Genomic DNA, 17,935 nt, shown 5'->3' on the forward strand with positions numbered 1-17,935 from the left:
GTAAAACAGATTTATTTGGGGTTTGGATCCCATTGGGAACTGAATATCTGGGTGCTAGAGACAGGAGCACTTTCTAAGCCATTTTCAGTTAAGTCTTCCGCTTTTGGGGGACATGATTCAGACCTGGGTCTGTGTTTGCAGCAGGCTAGCGTATCTGGCTCAACAAGACATGGTACTGAAGGCCCAAGCTGCAAGGAAAATGGGCCCAGAGGTAGTCTTGGCACATCAGGTGGCAGTACCAAGGGAGTCTCTGTGATCAAACCCATCACACCACCTTTTGTAGTTAATAAACTTATTTCTTGTTTATAATATAACCCAGTTTGTGCAATTCGTAATGGAGGAGAAGGGATATTAGAGGCTGTGAATACCTTCCTCCACATTGAGGGAGGAGGTGGATTTCATAATATACCTTTGGGTCTGCACTCCATGGGAGGTGGACACCTGAGTGCTGGGGCAAGTCCCTTAAGCTGAGCCTTTCCAGAACTGATCTCAGTGTCTGTTTTGTTCTGCAGTTGGGTGTGGCCCTGCCTGTGTGTGTGCTGGAGGAGGCTTAATAGACTGGCTCAGCAAGACAGGTAAAAAGGGTGCTCAGGCTGGCATAACAGGCAGGCTCAGTGGTATCTCAGCATATCAGGTGGCACCTTAAGGGGTCCAACCCATCACAGGCTCCTTGAATCATAGTTCACAGGGTGATATGGGAAGTAGAATGGGAATGAAACAGGGACATTAGACCTGCAATAATATAGATTCATTGGCCAAGACTTCAACTATTTTGGTGGCTACTGCAGCCATGAAGCTATCCTGCTGCAACTCCACTTTTCCCGGTAGAACTTTTCTCCTAGCCTGTTTACTCATTGTTTGCAGAGAGGCCAGAATTTGGCCCTCAGCGCACTTGGATCTGTTAGGTTATGTTGTCAGCAACTAGATTGCTAAAATTACAGTCCTCTGTTCAAATTATGTTTGTCCCTTTAAACCATTTTTAAACAACACTGTTTCTATGACAAACTTTTTTTTTTTTTAAATTCTTTTAAATGCTATTACTCCCTGGCCTCTCTCTTAGATCTTTTTTTGTTAACTATGTAGTAATTGCATACCCATCAGTGGAATGCATTTCTTAATCATCCCAGATGTGATATGCACATTCAAGATATCATTAGTAAAATCATCCTTAGGTGCTAACATCTGCATCCACCAACTGGTGTGTTTTCTACCATTGCCTACAGTTCTGCTTGACCCTTTGAGCTTCTTGGCTACATGTGATTTTGTTGTAGACCAAAAAGATTCAAGAAATGAAAGATAGTCATAGATGTACAGATTTCAGCTAGAAAAGGAATTCTGAATTGGATGCCACAGAGGGCCAGTTTTTGGCATGCTGCTATTCATAACATTCTGTATAAATGATTGGCTGAAGGTATTGAAAACAATCTCCAAGCCTGCAAATGATACTAAAATTGGAAGCCGAGGAATAATGGAATGAGATTCAGTTGGTGTCTGATTAGTTAGGGGACTGGGCCAGCAGAAGGCTAATGCAGTTGACCAAAGAACATGACCTATGAAGGAAGGCTGAAAGAATTGGGTTTGTTTAGTTTGAAAAGAGAAGACTGAGAGGGGACATGATAGCAGTTTTCAGATATCTAAAAGGGTGTCATAAGAAGGAGGGAAAAAACTTGTTCATCTTAGCCTCTAAGGATAGAACAAGAAAGCAATGGGCTTAAACTGCAGCAAGGGAGGTTTAGGTTGGACATTAGGAAAAAGTTCCTAACTGTCAGGGTGGTTAAACACTGGAATAAATTGCCTAGGGAGGTTGTGGAATCTCCATCTCTGGAGATATTTAAGAGTAGGTTAGATAAATGTCTATCAGGGATGGTCTAGACAGTATTTGGTCCTGCCATGAGGGCAGGGGACTGGACTCGATGACCTCTCGAGGTTCCTTCCAGTCCTAGAATCTATTAATCTATGAAAGGCGAGTAAAAAACTAATTAGTTTGGGAATAAAATGTGTCAATTGACAGATGGAAGAGTTAGTGATCACACTGATCAAGGAAAGGAATAGGGAGTTTGGGGGAGGAAATCAGTGCATGTACTGCAATGAACAAGGGGGAAGTGTGAGAAATCTTACTGCTCCTGCTGTACTATTTCTCTGGATTGATTAATAGTTTCCAGGGGTAGGATTAGGAAAGAGGTGTATTTTGAATATATAATATGGACTGAAATATGAGAAGGTTACTTACTTTGTGCAGTAACTGTGGTTCTTCGAGATGGGTGTCCCTATGGGTGCTCCACTTTAGGTTTCTTGGTACCCTGCGCTTGTTATTGGAGATTTGTAGTAGCAGTGCTCAATTGGTTGCGCACGTGCCATAGCCATCTCGCAATGCTCTGAGCGCTTACATAGCAGTGCACAACCAACCATCCCCAATCCCTTCTCTACTCCAGAGGATCGGCATGACACTCCATCTTCCACTCAAGGGTTTGTAAGAAATCCCTGCTTAGTTGGTCCACTGTTGTGTTCTGACATCCCGGCAGATGGGATGCTGATATCGCTATGTTATTGGTGATGCACCAAATTCAGAGACATACTGCTTCTGCGCACAGAGGGTCTGATCGTGCTCCCCCTTGACGATTTATATAGCACATACATGCTATATTGTCCATAAGGATCTTGATGGCATTGTTCTTGATTAAAGAGAGAAAGTGCTTGCATGCATTTTGGACTGCCCTTAGCTCCAATAACTTTATGTGCAGGTTGCGCTCTGCTGGGGACCAATGGCCCTGGATAATATTGTCGCATAAATGTGCCCCCGCAACCAACTACAAAGGCGTTTGTCGTGATTGTCATTGTTGGAAAGGGATTCCTGAGCAGACATTCTGTGTTCACCATATTAGTGAGTCTTTTACCCTGCAGGGCATTGTGAGACATCTATTGAGAGAACGTCTGTGTGCTATATACACTGTTTGAAGCCAGACCTATAAGCATCTCATGTGGAGCCTGGCATATTTTATGACATACGTTGTAGCCATATGCCCCAAGAGTTGTAAACATGTTCTGGCAGATGTTTGTGGGCTGTCCATCACCGTTGAAATTAGGTTGACTACAGTGAGGAAGAGTTGTTGGGGTAACTGTGAGACAGTCGAGGTAGGCTTCTATGAATTCCAATTGTTGGACAGGAACCAGCATGGACTTCTGTACATTTATTTGTAACCCAAGGTCCGTGAACAGGGTTATCGTGATCTGCATGGTGTTTATCACTCCTTACTGTGTTGGTGCCCTTATAAGGCAGTTGTCCAAGTATGGAAATATCACTCCTTGTCTGCAGAGGTGAGCTGCAACTACAGAAAGAACCTTGGGGCAGTTGACAGACCGAAGGATAGCATTCTGTATTGGAAATGCTGATTCCCTAGGGTGAATCTCAGGAATCTTCTGTGCATCGAGTGAATGGTAATATCAAAATAAGTATCCTGGAGGTTGAGGGCCAAGAGCCAATCTTCTTTCTCTAATGATGGAATTATTGTGGATAGAGTCAGCATTTTGAAATGTTGTGTTCTTAAAACGTGTTGAGTTTTCATAAATCCAGGATGGGTTTCCACCCATTATTTTTTTGAGACATCGAAGGCTGATCTTGGTTCTGCTTATGTTGGGTCTGTCTTTGTTTACGTAATTGGCTATACTGTCTTTGGGGCTGAGAGTATGGGGCAGCCCGGAATCTCTGGTTGTAAAACCTGCCTTGTTCCTTTTTGTTTGCAACTACATAGATGCCCAGGGTTTTTAAGGCCACCTGGGAGTCCTTTAAACTGTGTAAGGACACATTGGTTTTGTCAGCAAAAAATTTTTGATCCTCAAAGGGTAAGTCTTCTACAGTGGCTTGGATCTCCCTGGGGAACCTGGAGAGGTGGAGCCAGGATGCACGGCGCATGATCACAGATGTAGCAATGGACCGTGCTGTCGTGTCTGCCGAGTCAAAAGAGGCCTGTAGGGCCATCCTGACAATCAGAGACCCCCTCAGAGATATTTGCCTTATATTGTTCCTTTTTGTCATGGATGTCATCAGGTAAACTTTCAGTAAATTCCAACATTTTGTTAAACAGATTGTGTGTGTGTGTATTTTGCCAGTAGTGCAGAATAATTGGCTATGAGGAATTGAAATGTGGCGGAGGAGTAGACTTTCCATCCAAAAAGGTCTAATCTTTTCCCATCCTTATCGTATGGGGTCGTTCTGGACTGGTATTGTTTTCCCCTTTGGTTGATTGCATCCACCACAAGCAAGTTTGGTGCAGGGTAGGTGAAAAAAAACTCAGCCCCTTTTGTTGTCACATAATACTTTTTGTCAGACCTCTTACAGGAGAGAAGTGCTGTGACAAGTGTCTGCCAGATTATTTTTGCAAGGTCCATAATGGCATTATTAATTGGCAGAGCTATCTTTGCAGTTAGGGATGCCTGTAGTATGTCCATGAGCTTGTGTTGGGTCTCTGGTAGCTGTAATAGCAAAATGTCCAGAGATTCAGCTACCCTTTTGAAGAGGTCTTGAAAAGATTTGAAATCATCCCCTGCAGTGGGGGGTGATGGCATTATCGTTTCATCCAGTGAAGAAGATGAGATATGAGTGGGCAGCAGGGTGTCACCTTCAGCTGTGTCCTCAGGCTCCTCTGTCTCTTCCTCCTGTGTCTCTGAGGGTGCTTGGACATTTGATGGATATTTAGTGTTGTTCTGGACCTCGGTGGGTTAGAGGGCCTGAGGTTTTGGCCCCATACATTGCCCAGGGATCTCAGTATACCCAACTGGGTGGGAAGGGTATAGGAGGCAGTGCTAGGGTGACCAGATGTCCCGATTTTATAGGGACAGTCCCGATTTTTGGTCTTTTTCTTATATAGGCTCCTGTTACCCTCCACCCCCGTCCCGATTTTTCACATTTGCTGTCTAGTCACCCTAGGCAATGCCCATGGTTGCCCATACCAGCCCCACATGTCTATAGATGTTTGGTGCTGACAGGGTCTAGGTTTAGGTGAGGAGTGGCAAGGAGTGTATATTATTTCCTCATCCTCTTCTTCCTCATCACTGGAGAGGGGAGGGGCTGATCCACAGGGAGTGGTTACCAGGGTTGGTCCCTATCTCGCTGGGGTACCATCGGTACCGAATAGGAGAGTTCCAGGTGTTGAGGCCACTATCAGGTCTGCATGCCTCATGAATTGCTGAGGAACCATGAGGCTCAATGCCGGGCATCATGCACTGCCTAGGAATTAGGGTCAGAGTTCTCAGTGCCAATGACTTGGAGCAGAGCTGTATAGGTACAGCAGGTGGCGCCATTGTAGTGCGTGGTACCGAGGGTTTCTTCAACTCCGTAGTTGCCGAGCTGGGAGGTTTGACTTTACTGTGTGCACCTCCATTGCCCACATAGGATCTTTATCTCCTCAGGACATCCCTGTATCAGACGTTCCCAGTCCCCTATTGTCTGGTGCTCTCGGTGCTGTCGGTAAAGGAGATCTCATTTGGAGATCGCTTTCTTTTAGGTGATTCTCATTGTGGGGATGAGTGTGACCACTTTTTGGTAGCCTTCCTAAGAGCAGGCTCCTTAGCAGCTGTTGTTGAAGTAGATCCCCTATCAGATGCGACTGCTGGCGACCGTTGGCCAGGAGGCATCCTGAGCTCGGGGTCAGAGGCTGGTCTGAGGGATTTCTCCATCATCAGGGCCTTCAATTGGAGATCCCTGGCCTTCCTTGTCCTGGCAGTCAATTTTCTGCAGTGTGGACACTTTTGGGTAATGTGTGTTTTGCTAAGGCAGCGGACACACTATGTGTGGCTGTCAAAGACCGGTACGGAAAGTCTGCAAGTCAGGCAGTGTTTAAAGCCAGGTGAGCCTGGCATGCCTGAGAGAGCAAGTCCTTTGGAGAAAGAACAGAGATAACCCCATTTTTCTTTCTTTTTACTCTCTCTTATTTTCTCTCTTTCTTTTTTTTTTTCTTTTTTCTTTTTTTTTTCCTGAGGCAATAGTTGAGTACCTGCCAGGGAGAAGGAGGCAAGGGTAAAGAGGAAAGGGAAGGATACATAATTTTTTAAAAGAAAAAATAAAGTAAAATATAGAATATAAAATATAAAGGACAAAGGAATAGGGTAGCTAACTAAAACTAAGATAACACCATCAGAAACAACTACAAACTATTAATCTTATCTGAGGTAAGAGAGGGTGCACTGCTGTCTCAAGCCAAAGGCAGTAGAGAAGGAACTGGGGGACAGTTGGCTGTGCACCACTATTTAACCACTCAGAGTGGCGCAAGATGGCTACGGCGTGTGCGTGGCCCAACCTGGCACTGCTACTACAAATCTCTGATTACAAGTGTAGGGCGCCAAGACACCTAAAGTGGAGCACTCACAGGGACACTCCTCAAAGATGACATTTATATTACACTAGCACCTAGAGGCCTCAACAGAGATCAGGAACCCACTGTGCTAGGCACTGTACAAATTCATAGTAGGAGACAGGCCCTGCCCCTGAAAAAGTTTAGTCTAGAGATAAATAAGACAGATAAAGGGTTGAAGAGGAAATAGGAATAGAAAGTTAGTGATTTGCCCAAAGTTATATCTGCAGGTCAGTGGCAGAAGTGGGAAGAGAAACCAGGTTTCTTGACTCGCAGATCCAGGGCCTATACACTAGACTATGCAAAAGAGAGAGAAAAATTCAGTTCCATCTAGGAACTAAACAATTGTCACTGTGCTACACACAAAGGTCATTCCGAATTTCACAGTCACAGGGGGAGAAAAAAACGATCTTCCTCCTCCAAAAAGCACAGACACCTGCTATTTAACCTAAAGGAAATCTCCTCTAGCTGTACCAATGTTGGAGCCTGTGAAATATCTGAATTTGAGTAGACCTCATATCATCATTTAGAGGGCACTAATATGCATGTTGGCCTGTATATTACCATTTTTAGAAGGTATTTAGGTTCCTAAAGATGCAGATAGGCACCTAGTGGGATTTTCAAAAGTGCCTTTTTCTCCTCTGATTTTAATCAAAACAGGATCAGGCCCACCATACGTAACAGGTGATGAGCATCTTCAATTTGCTCAGCACTCTCAGAATCAGGCTCACAGAGGTAATGTTTACATTCCAAAGAGTACTCTTCGAAGCAGTGGGCAAGCATTGCATGTAGGACGCAGGACTGCAGCAGATATCTGAAGTCAGGAGTGAGGCTGCACATTCTTATCAGACTGCCTGTACTGGGCTATCTTGATTATCACTTCAAAAGTTTTTTTTCTCTTACTTAATTAGCCTCTCAGTGTTGGTAAGACAACTCCCACCTGTTTATGCTCTCTGTATGTGTGTATATATATCTCCTCAATATTTATTCCACTCTATATGCATCCGAAGAAGTGGGCTGTAGTCCACGAAAGCTTATGCTCTAATAAATTTGTTAGTCTCTCAGGTGCCACAAGTACTCCTGTTCTTTTTGCGGATACAGACTAACACGGCTGCTACTCTGAAACAAATATGAATTAAGTTCTTAGGTCAGTTTCATGGCAGAAATGGTGAGGCTGCTGATTTGTAAAAAGCCTTCTGGATTCAAATTAAAAGGTCCAAGTGCAGAGTTTGTTCAATTTCTTCCATGGGAATTATAGTGTTAATCCAGAGTAGACCTGGAGACTTCAGTCTTGTGGGCTTAGACTTTCCCAGGAGATTTGAGGAGATCTGAGATATCAAGAATCAGGCCCAAAACTTCCTTTATAGCTTGAAGCCAGTCACCATTACCGCAGGCCTTCCTTGGCTGAAGAATAGACAATGTATACAGTTGCATTGATTCTAATCTCAATTTCCTCTGCATATTCTGGTAACTAGTTGTATTCATTAGCATAAGACAATTAACCATCAAACAGCTCACAGGTAGTTTTACTATGTGGAGTCAAAATTTCAAAGAGAAATGAAGATAATATTATTACACCACAAGTTCCATCTAAATGATAATATCCCCGGTGATCTTTGAATCAAAAGAATACAATAATGAACCATTATAGACAGGAACAGAAGTTTACAAGCTAATTAGATCACATTGTTAAACTTCTAACAAGATAAAAATATTGAACACAAATACAATTTGTACCTATCTTTACATATAACAATATGTAACCCCTCTTCCACGTGAAGCAGGCAGCAACCAGGGCTGGGTTCAATATCTAGGGGTTAATTTTCAACAATACAAGGAGTCCTCGGACTTACGACACAATTTGTTCCTCAGAATTACGTTGTAAATCGAAACATTATAAGTCGAAACTGCTTTTCCCATAGTAATCAATGGTATGAATAACAACATTTCACTACCCCTGCATTCAGTACTAAAGTGATTTGTAACCCAACACCAGACAAAATTGATCACTTTGAGCAACACAACTCTATCAGCTGGATATCTAGGCAGAGTAGGCATGTTCATGTAAATACAGTTTGCTCCTGAAGTCTCTCCCCCTCCCAGCTAGCTGTTAGGGGAGAGCTCATTCAGACCCTGCTTACAAATATAAGCCTACATATCAAGGGTTCTAGTACTTAACAAGGCTTTGATAACTATCTACAAGGAATGGCCCTGTTTACCATTTCAATACTCTTCTAATATGTTCTTAAGGGTTGCTTTCAGGTCACCTAGCCTGCTGGTTACTTAACCCTCTCTGAATCAGCATCACATGTAAGCAAGTTGTTTATAGAAAAACAGCCTATTTAGAGTAAGGAAATTATTGTTAAAATAAGGAAAAATAAATCAACGAAGCAAAAAAAAATTATACCTCACACTATGTTAAAATAAGTTAAAATAAAAGAGGAACAGGGAAAAAGGAGTTGAAAAAGTGAAGGAAAAGTGCAGAGGGAAAGATGAAAAGGAGACTTACTGTGAAAAAAAAGTTGACAATTTGAAAGACAAGAACAGGGATAAGAGTATGTGGGAAAAGCTAAGAGAGGGCTACTCATTTGTGCAGTAACTGAGGTTCTTCAAGATGTGCATCCCTGTGGGTGCTCCACTTCAGGTCACAGTACATCCTGGCACCATTGATCTGAGATTTTCGGTAGCGGTGCTCGGTCGGGCCACGCATGCACAGTAGCTGTCTTGCCACACCGTTGAAGTCTCGTGTAGCACATGCCCTGACCCCCTCAGTTCCTTCTCTACTGTAGAGTCCTTGTATCGAACTACAAAGTAGAGGAGAAGAGGATAGGTAGTGGAGCACCCACAGGGACACACATCTCAAAGAACCTCAATTACTGCACAAGGTGAGTCACCCTCTCTTCTTCTTTCAGTGCTGTGCCTGTGGGTGCTCCATGTCAGATGACTGTAGAGTGCGGGCCAAGGGATGTACTGGTCGCCACTTCCAGCAGATGAATGTAGAGCAGTGTCCCCAATTCCACTTGGTCTATTTCTCTGTCTACTAGATTCGTACGGTCTGGACTGAGGACGATTATACTATGTGTCCCTGGCATGGTGGTAAGGTTGGTAGCACTTTCTCTTAGTGGCGGTGTTTAGATGCTCAGTCTGCAAAGAGATGCCTGAGAGCCCTTCATGTAATGGAGAACCTCATTGGTTTTCGATGAAAACAATTTATCTTTGTCAAAGGAAAGGTCTTCCACCTTCATTTGCAGCTCTTTCAGAATACTGGCCAACAGGAGCCAGGAGGCTCTGCACATCACAATAGTCCTAGCTGTGGTGTGAGCTGCTGAAATGAAATTGAAATTAATGGAGACATCCCATCTCCTAGAACTGGAAGTGACCTTGAAAGGTCATCGAGTCCAACCCCCTGCCTTCACTAGCAGGACCAAGTACTGATTTTGCCCAGATCCCCAAGTGGCCCCCTCAAGAATTGAACTCACAACCGTGGGTTTAGCAGGCCAATGCTCAAACCACTGAGCTATCCCTCCCCCCGAGGGATGCTGTATTGGCCATGTCCAGGGAAGCCTGTATAGTAGTCCCGGCAACTAGTTGCCCTTCAGTGAGCACAGTCTTAAATTGTGCTCTCGTCTTCAGGAAGGTCAGACGTAAACTCAAAGTGCTTCCCTGTAATTGTCTGGTTGGTATTCTGAAAGAGCTGCAAATTAAGGTGGAGGATCTTTCCTTTGACAAAGATAAATTGGTTCACTGCCTTGATCACTAGTGAGTTTGGTTGTGGATGGGAAAAAAGAAAGTCCATTCCCTTGGCTGGCATATATTATTTTCTGTCAGCCTCCCATTTGCATGTTGGAGGGACAGTGGCTGGCATCTGCCACTCCGTTTCCGCAGGTTCAAGGATTGCATCATTTATGGGCAGAGCAATTTTGGAGGATGAGGAAGATTGCAAAATTTGTAGTAACTTGTGTTGACTTTCCTGGACCTCCTCTAGGTGAATGTCCTGGCTAAGTGCTATGCGTTTAAAAATTGTTTGAAATAATAGAATCATAGAATATCAGGATTGGAAGGGATCTTAGGAGGTCATCTAGTCCAACCCCCTGCTCAAAGCAGGACCAAGCCCCAGAAAGATTTTTGCCCCAGATCCCTAAATGCCCCCCTCAAGGATTGAACTCACAATCCTGTGTTTATCAGGCCAATGCTCAAACCACTGAGATATCCCTCCCCCAGCCCATCTGCCAGTGTGAAGGTGACATGATGGCCTCATCGGGGGAAGAAGACTTGTGTGTTAGCCACACATCCTCAGGACCTATTTCTTCTTCTGGATCCTCCATCATCTCCTCTGGGACTACTGATGTTGTAGCCCTGAAGATAAAGGGTGACACCGAAGTTCACCTCTGGTTGGTGATGAGGTTCATGCATTTGTATGTTGCCCACAGGTCCCACGTAGCCACTTCATGGGGAATGCCATGAGGGGATACACTCATGGTTATCCATACCAAGGGTAAGCTGGTTGTGCATGTTGGCCTTTGGGTCTCAGTGTATCCCAGAAAGTCTGTGTTTAGTCATGGGGGAGCATTGTGGGGAGAACACTCCTTCCTCCTGGTCCTCATTATCACTGTTGCTGGACATCGGCAGTGCTGTGGGAGACGTAGGCTGTGTAAGACGCTCCTCGCAGGCGATCCGTTGGTGCCAAGAAGTGATTGGGCACTGATGCAACAGTAATATATTTCTGATGGAGCAATTGTTGTGCTGCCGGTGGATATGGTGCTGATGGTTTAGTTGTGGCAGGAAGGTGCACAGCCCTCTTGTGGCTGGATTTGGTCGGAGCCAGTGGGCCCATCACGGTGCTGTCAGTCAGTGCCAGTCGAGGGGTCAGTGCTGAGCAAGGCAGCATCGCTAAAGTCATGGTTGGCACCAGAGGTGGCTGCATGGTCAGTGCCATATCCGTTGCAGGTGCCAGAATGGTTGGCACCCGTGTAGGAGACATGGCTTTGTCTATGTCTTGACTCCTTGCCCTTCGCTTTGGATTCATTGGCGTGGCTGGTGCCGGGTACTGGGGGAGTTATATGTACTGGCTCTCAAGGTCGTCTGCACCAATGGTAACAACCTCGCAGGGGACTGTTTCTTTATGCGGATCCCACTGAGGAGAGGTTGATGCTTGCTTCCTCTTTTCATAAGAGGATGGAAACGTGCTCTTGGTCGGTTCAGACTGGATCGGTGAGCACTTAGAGGAAGGCTTCTGTTAGTTCTTTTCTGACCCCGGTTGGAATGATTTCTCCCTGAGGATCATTTTGAGGCGGAGATCCCAGTCATGCCGGGCTCTCGCTTTCAAGATGTTACAATGAATGCAGTTCTGTTGTATGAGAGTTTCTCTCGGGCATCTCACGAAGAGAGACCATGGGACCGCAGTGCCGCATCTCTTAAAGACAAGGGAGCATGGCATGTCCAAGGGAGCGGGGAAGCAGAGAAAACTTTTGCGGGTGGTTCTCCAAAGGGAGCAGGGAACTGGAGAAAGAAAAACTATTATTTTTTTTAACAACTAATCCTAACTAACTAATAACTACAACAAACCTATCTAACAACTAAATTTCTATTTTTTTCTATCTACAGGGGAAGAAGCTATCGCACTGCCCTGAGCTCCATCTTCAGCCAAAGATGGTTGAGAAGGAACTGAGGGGGTTGGGCCATGTGTGTGCTAAATGAGACTCCAATGGTGCCGCGAAACAGCTATTGTGCACGTGTGGCCTGACCAAGCACTGCTACCGAAAATTTCCAATCAATGGTACTGGAACGCACCGTCACCTGAAGTGGAGCACCCACAGAAACAGCACTTGAAGAAGAAGCAGGAAACACCATACAGTGAGCTTTGTTTATAAAAAGACAAGGACAGGTCACAGAAAAGAAAAATAAAGTGAAGCAATGCAAACAACAAGCAAACAAAAACGAGGAATAAAAATATATAGCTCCATGCAACGGATGTGGGAAAGGAGTACAGCAGGAAAATGCTGTGAGGCAAAGAGAAGATCATAGAATCATAGAATATTAGGGTTGGAAGGGACCTCAGGAGGTCATCTAGTCCAACCCCCTGCTCAAAGCAGGACCAATCCACAGACAGATTTTTGCCCCAGATCCCAAGATGAGGGTAGAGAATGGAGGAGGAAGAAACAGAGAGAGAAGTGGTAGTTAAACATTTAGCACCATATATGAGAGAATCAGAATTTATACATATTGAAAGAGTCTGTTATTCCACACGTTTCTCAAGGAAGTAAACTTATTTTATCACTGTACTTACATATGAGTGACTTTACTTAAATTGTAGAAGGAATGGGCCTCCACCCTTTGTAACGTAGCATCTATGGAGATATAGCTAAACATCAGGAAAACAGAAAAAGAAACATGTCACATAGAAAGACAGGTTGTAAGCAGTGACCAGTGCTCATCGTGCTTGTTTTATTGTTCCTTCCCATTCTCTTCAGCCCCCAGTTTGTTTGTTTTGTCTTAAGGGAATGTCGTAAATGTTTGTACAATGCCAAGAACAAGTGCCTGATTCTGATTAGACCCCAAATACACACAACGTACAGTTAAATCAGAAAGACATGAAAAAAACATCAGAGAAGCAACTGGAGTTCACTTTGTTGAGGGTACTAAGCCCCAGTTCAGGTTCTTTCCCCCAATTCCACTTGGCCTGGAGCAGCAAACCACGGCCAGTGGGAGCACGATCGGCCAAACCTGCGGACGGGGCAGGTAAACAAACTGGCTCGGCCTGCCAGGGGCTTTCCCTATACAAGCGGCATCCCAAGTTTGGGAAACACTGGAGTAGGGAAACAGTGGGCTGTGACTGCAACAAACGCTCTTAAATTACATTGTAAGCAGACCATAAAGGCAGCCTACATTCAGAACAGCATTGAAAGAATATATCTTTCTCGCATGAATTTAAGAGAATTTTTAATTCCACTTTTTTCCCCACAATGACAGTCACAGGTGATATGATAAGAAGGCAACGTGCTCCAGTGGCTGGTTACTAGACTGGATTCCTGGATTTTGTTCTCATTTCTGCATCTGACTTCCTAATGGGTGATCTTGCAAGTCACTTCTCTTTATATCTCCATTTCCTCCTCTGTAAGTAATTGTAATGCTTTGTAAATGCTTTCAGATGTATGAATAAAAAGTGCACCATAAAAAATAGGTATTATTAAATCCCAGGGTGAATTTATGTTATTTCCACCTATTTCTCTGACTACACTCCTGGAAATACTAAACTGTTGTAAATGTGCAACAAGAGAATATGGGTTTTTAAATTTATTTTTATTTAATTATTCCAATCACATTATTCTCTTAACTATTAACTGAATGGATTCATTTTAAAATAGCATGTGCATTATAATATTTTCTTACTCTTAAAAACGTTGCTAGAAACTGTAACTTTTGAAGCCACTTTATTTTGTTGCATGTGTCACAGTTTAGGGCAACTGCACCTACATTCCCCCTCAGGGGTCCCCAACAGCACCCACTCTAGGCTCCTGGCTTCTCAGGCATCACCTAATTTGGGTGAAGACCCATGTCTTTCTTCCTCCTGACCAGAGTTTTTTCTCCCCAGGCTGCACAGTTCCCCATTTACACTATGACATTCCCAGCAAGCCACCCTGTCTAAACAGGCTGGTGTCTACACTTTTGCTCACTCTTCAAAGGCTATAAACAGCTGTAATAGCCAGCAGTCACAAGTTACCACACAGTTCTTTATAAGCAAGAACATTTATTCTTAAGGTGAAAGCATTATAGAGAAAACAATAAAAGAACCTTACACACATGCAAATAAGCTTATCAGGGATCACCCCCAACTCCAACCAGGGCTCTGGTAGGAGTCAGTCCTTCAAACCCCACCAAAGGGGTTTTTCTGTGCTTAAAAGTTCGTAACAGCTTTAGCTCAGAACAAGCATGCCAAGGGGGCAGATCAGCCTGTTTCTTGAATCAGTTTGGGCCTTTTTTCTCCAATCTTTGACAACAAGCAATCAGTAAACAATCACCCTTCTGGGGAGGGGGGGGTTAGCTTTAAAGGCTGGGTTTTTACATAATCAGGGGTGGGAATTTGCATTCACATCCCCAAGATTCCCCAGGAAAACACTTTATACTGTTTGTCCCAAAAGTCCATTCTCCTCTGGCACACTGATGAGTGTAGTCCTTTGCAATTCATAACACTTCCCAGGATTCACATCCCATCTTCCACCCTAGAGAAGTTACATACAATCCCAGCCCACAATAATATATAACTTCTGCATTTGCAGTGGGGGCAAAAACCTAACTGGCTTCAAGACTGAGCTTGGTAAGTTTATGGACGGGATGGTATGATGACACTGCCTACAATGGCATGGAGCCAACCTGCAACTACTAGCAGAAAATATCTCCAATGGTTGGTGATGGGACATTAGATGAGGAGGACTCTGAGTTACTACAGAGAATTCTTTTCCAGGTGTCTGGCTGGTAGGTCTTGCCCACATGCCCAGGGTGTAACTGATCACCATTTGGGGTTGGGAAGGAATCTTTCCCCTAGGTCAGATTACCAGAGACCCAGGTTTTTTTTTTTGCCTTCTTCTGAAGCATGGGGCATGGGCCACTTGGAGGTTTAAACTAGTGTAAATGGTGGAGTATCTGTGACTTGAAATCTTTAAATCATAATTTGAGGATGTCAGTACCTGAGCCAGGAGTTAAGGGTTTATTTACAGGAATGGGTGGATGAGGTTTTGTGGCTTACAATATGCAGGAGGTCAGACTAAATGATCATGATGATCCTTTCTGGACTTAAAGTCTATGAGTAATACAATGTACTTAAACTTAATTCAAGAATGTTTTTAAAGGAAATATCTGTCACAATATGGTCAAAATAAAATATAAAAAATCAAACTATGAGTTAAGTCAAAAAATTAAAACATACCTGCATATAGCTTTTTTCAAACTGTGTTTTATATGAGTACTTAGAAAAAATGTGTGAAAGCCTTGTTTCAGTCACCGTCTCAAACATCAACTGTTGAGCCTTGGATTTTGAAACGCTTTACATGGTTGAGCCTCTCCCACTTGACTGCGCTATATTTTTAGTAGGTTGGACAGCACCAAATAGAAAGTGAATATGATTAGTGTAATAGGGTCAGCCACCTTCTCAGCACCCCCTTGTGGCCTGAGGTCACTCTACAGTGGCCCAGTCTCCCTACTTTTTAGGGCTCTCTTAATCAGACTACCAAAACAAACTCTTCTCTGGTTCAGCAACAGCCCTATTTGGGACTGGATTTATTAAAATAACAATCACTCCCAAAATAAAGTTCTCAAATCTCCATCAAGTCCTTGTTCCCAGTCTTTCCTGCTTCGGATGACCAGATGGCAAGTGTAAAAAATCGGGAGGGGGGTGGGGAGTAATAAGCTGGTGTCACTGGCGACTGCAACTTCTTTGTGTTAGATTCCCTACATGAAGAACTCAAGGCATGGCCTCTGGAAGTCTTATGAGAGGAATCTTGGGTCTTCCTCTTAGATGCCCTTGAAGTACAACTTGGAGACAGTTGAGATAGCTGACTTCTTCAGAGACCGGCATACAGGGAAGGTCTCCTGGCCTGGATCAGAGGCTGGGCATAGCAAGCTCACCATGATGAGTATCCAAAGTTTGATCTGCTTGTTTTTTCTGGCTCTAGATTTTAATGCCAGACAGAAGTTGCACTTTTGGGTTACATGAGATTCCCCGAAGCAACGAATGCACTGGGAGCATCCGTCACTCACTAGGATTGCCTCCTAGTGGCAACATTGAAAACCAGGAGAACAGGGCATGCCCTTCCAGTAATGTAAAGCTCCCAGGAGGGGAGAAACAATCTAATAGGTAACAGTCCTTACAGGTAAGAAAGATAACATATACAACATATTTTGAAAAAAAGGTTTTTTTTTTAACTACTACTACTAGAACTACCTAACTGCCACTAATAGTTCTTACAGTAGTTAGTTTATTATAGTTATGGGGACACAGCTGAGATAAAAACTCAACACGGATGACTGCTAAGGCTCCGTCTCAGGCTGAGGCAGTTGAGAAGGATCTAAGACCAGCTCACGTGTGCAGCGGTATATTCTGTAACTCATGGCAATCGGGGGAGGTCCCGGATGACTGGAAAAAGGCTAATGTAGTGCCCATCTTTAAAAAAGGGAAGGAGGAGGAACCAGGGAACTACAGGCCAGTCAGCCTCACCTCAGTCCCTGGAAAAATCATGGAGCAGGTCCTCAAGGAATCCATTTTGAAGCACTTGGAGGAGAGGAAAGTGATCAGGAACAGTCAGCATGGATTCACCAAGGGCAAGTCATGCCTGACTAACCTAATTGCCTTCTATGATGAGATAACTGGCTCTGTGGATGAGGGGAAAGCAGTTGATGTGTTATTTCTTAACTTTAGCAAAGCTTTTGATACAGTCTCCCACAGTATTCTTGTCAGCAATTTAAAGAAGTATGGGCTGGATGAATGGACAATAAGGTGGATAGAAAGCTGGATAGATCAACGGGTAGTGATCAATGGTTCCATGTCTAGTTGGCAGCTGGTATCAAGTGGAGTGCCCCAAGGGTCGGTCCTGGGGCCAGTTTTGTTCAATATCTTCATTAATAATCTGGAGGATGGCGTGGATTGCACCCTCAGCAAGTTTGCAGATGACACTAAACTGGGAAGAGTGGTAGATACGCTGAAGTGTAGGGATAGGATCTAGAGGGACCTAGACAAATTAGAGGATTGGGCCAAAATAAATCTGATGAGGTTCAACAAGGACAAGTGCAGAGTCCTGCACTTAGGACGGAAGAATCCCATGCACTGCTACAGACTAGGGACCAAGTGGCTAGGCAGCAGTTCTGCAGAAAAGGACCTAGGGATTACAGTGAACGAGAAGCTGGATATGAGTCAACAGTGTGCCCTTGTTGCCAAGAAGGCTAATGGCATTTTGGGCTGTATAAGTAGGAGCATTGCCAGCAGATCGAGGGACGTGATCATTCCCCTCTATTCGGCATTGGTGAGGCCTCATCTGGAGTACTGTGTCCAGTTTTGGGCCCCACGCTACAAGAAGGATGTGCAAAAATTGGAAAGAGTCCAACAGAGGGCAACAAAAATGATTAGGGGGCTGGAGCACATGACTTATGAGGAGAGACTGAAGGAATTGGGTTTATTTAGTCTGCAGAAGAGAAGAGTGAGCGGGGATTTGATAGCTGCTTTCAACTACCAGAAAGGGGGTTCCAAAGAGGATGGATCTAGACTGTTGTCAGTGGAAGCAGATGACAGAACAAGGAGTAATGGTTTCAAGTTTCAGTGGGGGAGGTTTAGGTTGCATATTAGGAAAAGCTTTTTCACTAGGAGGGTGACGAAGCACTGGAATGGGTTACCTAGGGAAGTGGTGGAATCTCCTTCCTTAAAGGTTTTTAGGCCTGGCTTGACAAAACCCTGACTGGGATGATTTAGCTGGGGATTGGTCCTGCTTTGAGCAGGGAGTTGGTCTAGATGACCTCCTGAGGTCCCTTCCAACTCTGATATTCTATGATTCTAATGATTCAGACTGAGTAACGTATGTGAGGGCTGAACGGACACTGCTACT

The sequence above is a fragment of the Trachemys scripta genome, chromosome 4 (genome assembly GCF_013100865.1).
Source record: "Trachemys scripta elegans isolate TJP31775 chromosome 4, CAS_Tse_1.0, whole genome shotgun sequence".
NCBI lineage: Eukaryota > Metazoa > Chordata > Testudines > Emydidae > Trachemys > Trachemys scripta.